At 48.9% G+C, this 6,371-nt stretch overlaps 1 protein-coding gene across 4 annotated transcripts in view; it reads right to left on the bottom strand.

Annotated features, from left to right (window-relative positions):
* The window catches only part of RPS6KA3 (ribosomal protein S6 kinase A3), a 104,306-nt gene extending 102,958 nt beyond the window's left edge, over nt 1-1,348 (bottom strand). Inside the window, exon 1 of one of the 4 annotated variants that reach the window (XM_032475661.1) lies at nt 1,297-1,348. The gene's annotated coding sequence lies outside the window, so the exon portion shown is untranslated. Of the gene's footprint in view, nt 1-862; nt 937-1,296 lie in introns of those variants that run through there. The other 3 variants (XM_032475663.1, XM_032475659.1, XM_032475660.1) reach the window with 3 other exon arrangements.
* Between the last annotated feature and the right edge of the window lie 5,023 nt (nt 1,349-6,371).

A 6,371-nucleotide genomic window follows, 5' to 3' on the forward strand; every position in this document is an offset into this window, starting at 1 on the left:
CGGCTGCAAAGAGCCGGGGAAATTCGGTTCTGCTCTGTTTGGGTATACTGTTTGGGTCTGGGGCACTCGGATGGATATCTCGGGGACGGTCATCGAATCTCGGGCAAGGAAATTCAGAAAGCCCTTCACCGCGGCGGCTCATCTCCTTGAATATCACCCTCTCACCTCCATGGACAGGAAACTCAAGTTAAACTCGCACGGACGGGGTCCTCGAGCTCAATGACCTCAGAAACGGGGCGAAGGGGGGCAGGGGAGGACCTCAGGCTTCCACTTTCTCCTTTGCAGCAGCAGAAAGCGCTGCGGCAGATGAGGGGGAGGCAAAAACCCTTGGCTGTCCTGCACCCCTTACCCGAAAACCCCCACAGGTCGCCACTCCTGCCCTGGGCTGTTCCTGCGCCCCGCGCCTCAAAGCAACCCCCTCCCCCGGCCGGACTCGAGAGTCCCCGCTCCCCGGTGAACCTAATCCATACCCCTCCAGCATCCCCCAAAGTCACCAGGGTCCAGGGAAGCCCCCGGCCAGGCAGGGCCAAACTTCCCAACTCCTCGCCGGCTCCCGCTCCGCCTCCCGCTCCCCCCACGCAAAGTTGATGGGAATCGGCTTCTTGTAAAGCCCCGGCGCCCACTCCAAACCCCACGCGCCACCACACTACAGCCCCCCGAGCCAGGGAGTAGAGGGGAGGGTGCGGGCGGGCGGAACAGAAGGACAAACAGACCAACCTCAACTACCCAAACTGGAATCCCTGACCGAGGGGAGACGCGAGCGGCAGAGGAACGGGCCGAAGGGCTAGCTCCCGGGAGGGGCGCGAACCAGCGGGGGCGAGGGGAGGGGGCGCGCCGGCCCCCGCCGCCCGGCTGCACTCACCTCCGCGCTGTCGGACGGGCTCTCCACAGCCATCTTCTGCCACGGGTCCGCCAGCTGCGCCAGCGGCATCTTCCCCCCCCCGGCCCGCCGCCTTCACCGCCTCCTCCCTCCCCGCCCGCCCCGCGGCCGGCCCCGCTCCGTCGCCGCCCGAGCCCCAAGGCAGCAGCGGCGGCAGCAGCTGCAGCTGCCCGGGAGAGGGCTCGGCGCCGACACCGACCCTCGAACGCCGCGCGCCCGGCTGGAGACGCCCGCGCGCCAAGCGAGAGCCTCGCGCCGCTGCCGGGCACCCGGTCTCGCCCCTTTCTTCCTCGCCTCCTTCCGCCGCCGGGACTACAGCTCCGCCCCCCCCGCCGGTTCCCGCGCCCGCTCCCAGCAGAACAGCAGCCCCCGCGCGCTCCCCCACTTCCGCTCACAACATGGCGCCTAAGCGATACCTGTCTCTCAGAGCGAGGCTCGGCCGCCGCCGCCACCGACGCGCGCACCCGGGGGCGGGGCCTGGGAAGACACGCCCCCGGCCGCCGCACTCGGCTCCTCCCTCCTTCCTCGCCCCAGTCTCAGCTTCTGGGCCTCGCCTACTTTCAGGAAGGGCGAGCCCGAGAGATCTGGGGGCGTCGGCGGAAGGTGGAGGAAAGAGGAGAAAGGAAAGAGGTGTGAAAGGCTGGGAGTTTCTAACTGCCACGAGTCCAAGCAGGTCGAAGGCTCCTCGGGGATGTAGAGAACAGTGGTCCCCGCCCAGCTGGGGAGGGACATGGGCGAGGCGCAGGGGGCGCCGTACAGTGCCAAGGATCTGGGGAGGTGTCTTTTCCTGGGGTGCCTTTTCGGCTTGACTCTATCGTGGGTGCATGTGGGTGCGCCGAGTCTATGGACACATCCCGTAATGGCTCAGGACCCAGCCTCTCCAGGGTCACACGATGGGCATTTACCTGCTCCCCCAACCCCCCACGACGGGGACAGGGAAGGCTCCGTGCCCCGGAGATCCTGGCGGTTCGGCTCTCGGTTTGATTCAAGGCTCTCCAAATTGACGCTCTTGTGTTATGTTTTTAATATTTGGAATTAATTCGTCTTGCATGAGTCGGACCCCCCCCACCCTCGCCGCCCCAAGTCCGCAGAGCTCTCAGGCTTCAGCCTCGACCCTCAAAGCGACCCCCCTCTCGGCTCCCTGCTGATTAAATCTTCACGGAGAAAACAAGGAGGTTCTTTAAATCTCCCCCCTCGGCAGAGGTTGGGGAATTATTTAAAAATATCTTGTTGGCCGGAGCTCGGGGTTCCTGCTCTTCTGTTGACTTTAAATGAAAGATTAGATTAAAAATCGGGCTGGCAGTGGGTGGAGGAGGGGAGAGTGGGAGGGGTTCTAATTCCTCCTGCCCAAGATAGGGAAGCCCTCGGGTAAGGAAACCCAATTCCCAGTCGGCGACGGAGCGCAAGAGGATGGGGAGAGCTTGAGGGGAGAGGCCTGGGCATCTGGAGTGGGCCCCCGGGGGGGGGGTCCGACCCGGTGTTCTCCGCGCCAGGTGCCATGGCGAGCTCAGTGCGCCGGGGCAGAATTGTGTAAAAGTCGCCAGGCTGAGTGGAAAGCTACTGCAGCCATTGGCTAACCGCACTACAAGGAGAAAGAAAAAAGTAAAGGGAAATCTCCAGGCCGGCCAGTGCCTTCATCCCCCCCGCCCCCCAGGCCTCGGCGCAGGCTTCCCGATCCTCCCACGCCCGGCGACCACAGCGCGTCCCCCGCTGCGCTCCTTTGCACGCCTTTTAACAGCTTCCTTTCATCGTCCCCGGACCCAGACACCCGGAGAGCCCTCGCCTTCCACTCTAACGCAGGTGTGATGATGAGATTAGAGCCCCACACCTAGCCCGCCAGGTCTGCGCGGACGGTGCAAGGTTTCTCGTTGGGCCCGAGAGAGGCAGGTGTTAGGCTCTTTCTGCGGCCTTAGCCGGCGCGCCCCTGGGCACAGGCTCGAGGCCCGGGAGCCTCGTGGCCACCTGAAGAGGCTCCATCTGTTGAGGGAGCCTGAGGAGGCGGCCGGAAATACTCGCTGCGCGCCCTCTCCCGCAGCCTTGGACTCAGGGGGACAGCTCAGAGTTGAGCAACATCTGGGCAGGCTCAGCGTGGTCTGTGGGGTGGGGGTGGGGAGGACTGTGCTCGTGATTTTGTCACCTCCCCCAACATGCTTGATTCAAGTGCTGCACATCCAATCTGGACTCCAAACTCAGCTAATTTGGCAGCCACCGTCTTTGTAATTCCTGACGATGAAGCCAGCTTGCAGAAGTTTGAAGATAAGGAGTTGTGTATTGTTTTGCATTTACGAACAAAGTGCCTCATTTATCTTTCATTTATAGTGCAAAGCCACATTGCTGTTCTTTACAGCGAAAAGAAGTTGGTCAATTTGGTTAGTTTAAGGTAAATTAGACCCTCAAACAGTGATCAATTATTTCAATTAACACTCTTTCTTTAGCAAAAAAAAAACGTACATAGTTGAAAGGAGAGTTATTACGTGTCTAACACTGCAGCGCTAATTACTCCACTCAGAGGGTGAACTAACCTTTTTAAAGTAAATCAAATTGTATGCTGAAAAGTTGATTTCAGTATCAACTTTTATTCACTCCTTTTTACCTTGAGAATTAAAGGAATCACTTAAAACAGTGAATTGATTTGTGACAGTAATGTGAACAGTGGTCACACTGCAGGAATTCAGCATTAAATGAACTTAATAATGGGTTAAACTACCACTAGCACAGCTGTCTTGCACATAGGATCAACTTGAGAAGTATTTGTGAAATGATTTAGGAAAACACTATTCTTTTTGCCTGAAAGAAAGCAAAGCGATTTTTTTTCTTTTGGTTAACAATAAACTTTTTTCCGTTTATTTCATCTATTAAACCCAAGAACAGTGCAACCACTCTCTCTGGCTGGGAGAATTTGGGAAAATCAAATGAGGCTGGGGGATTTTTCTTGTAGGTGACAACAAAAAGAGTTTTATTGGAACCTGAGCATGATTATTTTTTTTTCCTATTTAAGAAATGAAAACTCTTAGTTATTCAAAGAATAGCTGCCTCTAGATATCACCTATGCAGTCTAATATGGTAGCCACTAGCCGCACCGTGGCTCTTGAGCACTTAAAATAAGGTTGGCTGCTCTCAACTGAGATGTGCTGTAAGTGTAAAATTCACACCAAATTTCAAAGACTTAGTACCAAAAAAAAAAAAAAAAGGATGTAAAGTATCTTGATAATTTTTATAATGACTATCAGTTGAAATGATATTTTCAGTACGTTGAACTAAATAAAATATTTTTTAAAAATTCATTTCCTGTTTTTTTTTTTTTACTTTTTTTTAATGTGGCTACTATAAAATGTATACTTACATATGTGGCTTGCTTGTCAAGATTGGCATTATAGTTCCATAGGAAGTGCTGCTTTAGAACTTTCCTTTAACATTGAGTCTTTTATGTATTCCTACAAGTCCTACAATGTTAAGTGATATCTTCACATTCCACTGTCTTTTGGGGCTCCTCGGTGCAAAATCAGCAGAAAGGGCTGATTCAGTTACCTACTGGTTCTATACCCCTCCCCCAACACACACACACAAACCTCTCTCAGTCAGAACCAAAATATTGGAAAGTTATTACTTGAAACTACAGCAAAGGGAAACAGCAAACCTCAGTCGAAAATCTGGACTAGATTTCCAAGAAATCATTCCTGATGTATGACAGGACAACCAGATTGAACCTCCTCTGTCCTCAACAATTTCCTGCTATAATTATAACCTTTGTATACAAGTTTAAATGGGCATTTACTTAACAAAATAACATTTGTTCAAAAAATGGAGTTACATCAGTCTGGAAAAGTTACAAGATGACTAAGCTATGGCTCATGTCACAATCTCTACCTCATATACATCCAAAACTCACAGCTCTATCACATACAGGTTTATCCCTATAGAAACCTCATAAAGTGTAATCATCATTGCCTCTCTGATAAAGAGGTTTTTCCCTTCACATTATCTGAAGCATTTTTACTTTTCATACAAAAAAGAAAAAGTCGTCACTAGAGACTATTTAACTATTTCTTTCCAGAGAGAAAGAGAAATAACACAGGCTCAAATTTTATCTTGCTTAAGACAATAATGAAACAAAATACGTGGTGACATATTTTTCATGTGTATGAATTTTGTTTTTTCTTTGAAATTTCCTAAATAAAAATTATGAAGAATATTGTCCCAATTGACACGTATCTTAAGAGACAACAGGTATTTCTACACCAATTTGAACCTTTTGAGAGGATTCAAATTGTGGAAAACGTTAAGGATCGTCTCTCTGTTCCCCTGCAGAGATAAAGTTCAATGATTGTAGAGTTGCATGTGAAGGAAAGACGCTAATAAAATCTATAAGGAACTAAGGGGAAGACATTCCATGATACAAATACTTAAAATGTTTAATTTAACATTCTTCACAGTAAGGCAGTGTGGGATCATAAGAGCCAAGCTAGGCCTATATCCAAAATCCTGGTTCCTTTAAATCTATCTCTAAGCTTCAGCCTAAAGGCTTAGAACAGGGTCTGGCATGTTGTAGTTGCTCAATAAATATCTGCAAAATAAGCTTTGTTTTCCTCATGTGAAAATAGGATAATAATACTGTCCTCATAGAATTTGGCAGAAGATTAAATGGAAATAATGTCTGTGAAGCATTAAGCACAGCGCTGGCCACATAGGAAGCAGTCTGTACATGGAGCTATTGTTACCAGCTTCAGAAAGGGAGTATTCCTGCATACGTAATGTCATTCAAAGACTGCAGTCTGGAAAGTTATTTCTTTCCAATTGTCTTATGAGCATTTTAATATGGTATAATCTATTTCTTTAGGGCAATCTTATATCATACAAAAAAATGATCCTGTGAGTAACTTCCTGTGGAATACAAATAAAAAAAAAGCATGTAGAGTAACTTACTGTTCTCTTTTTCAAGCCACATATGTTGAAATGCAAATGATTACAGGTCAGTTGCCTCATAGGCTATGATCAAAATGTTGTTTACGTAATGCTCAAAAGAAACTAACAAATGTATGATTCAAAGTTAACATTACCTGACTCATACTTATGCAGGGAAGACAAGAGGAACAGGGAGGTATAGAGAAGAGGTCTGTGTCAGACTTGCTTTAATGTTTTCTTTTACTGGTTTCCAAAATGTTTAATCCTTAGAGGTGTCATTTTGTTTCAGAGTTGTTTCAAGGGAAAGAATTATGGGGCTTTGAGACTTGACAAGGAGCTGAGAAGCCATTCTTGGAGCTTAATAAGCTACTGTTTCCCTTCAGTTTTCATTTTACTAGAACAGAAAAGCTCCACTAAATGTTCTTGTTTATAAATACTAATTCATATGAGGGAGATAATACATTAGAATTATATTTTCAAACTGATACTAACACAGCTGCTTTAACATTAACCAAAACTCGCAGTGTGAAGTACCCCTTCAGAGGATAAACATTCCCATTTTATAACTATCAATTTTGTTTGGTTGCTT

Source organism: Camelus ferus, chromosome X (genome assembly GCF_009834535.1).
Source record: "Camelus ferus isolate YT-003-E chromosome X, BCGSAC_Cfer_1.0, whole genome shotgun sequence".
NCBI classification, from domain to species: Eukaryota; Metazoa; Chordata; class Mammalia; order Artiodactyla; family Camelidae; genus Camelus; species Camelus ferus.